Below are 813 nucleotides of genomic sequence, written 5' to 3'. Positions count from 1 at the left end.
CGTGGGGCTTGAACTCTGGGCCTGGGCGCTCTACCGCTTGAGCCACATTACCACTTCCGGTTTTTGAGTGGTTTATTGGAGATAAGAGTCTCACGGATTTTCCTGCCCAGGCTGCCTTTGAACCGTGATCCTCAGATCTCAGCCTCCTGAGTAGCTGGGCTGACAGGCGTGAACCACCAGTGCCCAGCTAGCCCAGCCCAGCTTTTTGTTTTGGAGACCATATTCAGTGGATTTTTCTGCCCAGGATGGCCAGCCTCCAGATCTGAGCCCCCTGTGTAGCTGAGATTACAAGCGTGAGCCACCAGCTCCTGGCTCAATATCCAGGTTGTTAAATGCACACCCACTCCATGGAGGGGGGAGGCCAGGTTCCAGTGGACCTTTGGGAGGAAACAGCAGATTCTTCAGTCAGCCAAAGACTCATGAGAAGCTTTGTTCAATATGCAAATCCCTGGGCCCCACTCCCGTAGCTGCTAAGAACCTGGCCATGCCTTTTTTATGAGCTGCCAAGTGGCTGAGAGACATCTTTTGAGAAACTGTCCTGAGAATGTGGCAGGTGTTGTGGGTTAGGTGGTTTGGACGGTTTAATTGTGGTGTGCTGGGTGGGGCAGCTTCACTTTAGGGGCAGGGTTCTCCTCCACCCCTCCCTGCGCGCCAGCGTTCTCAGAAGCAGCCACAAAGCCTGCTGCTGCTTCTGGCCTGGCCCCCAGAGTCCCAGAGGCCCAGAGGCCCTGGGCATCCTTTCCTGCAGCTTTTCAAAAGAGACCCCCTCAAACTTCCTCACCCAGCAGCCTCCAGAACAAGCCACCTCTTGGC

The sequence above is a fragment of the Dipodomys ordii genome, unplaced genomic scaffold (assembly GCF_000151885.1).
Source record: "Dipodomys ordii isolate 6190 unplaced genomic scaffold, Dord_2.0 Scaffold6, whole genome shotgun sequence".
Taxonomy (NCBI): Eukaryota; Metazoa; Chordata; class Mammalia; order Rodentia; family Heteromyidae; genus Dipodomys; species Dipodomys ordii.
The sequence above is the reverse complement of the archived record's forward strand: the minus strand, read 5'-3'. Positions refer to the sequence as shown.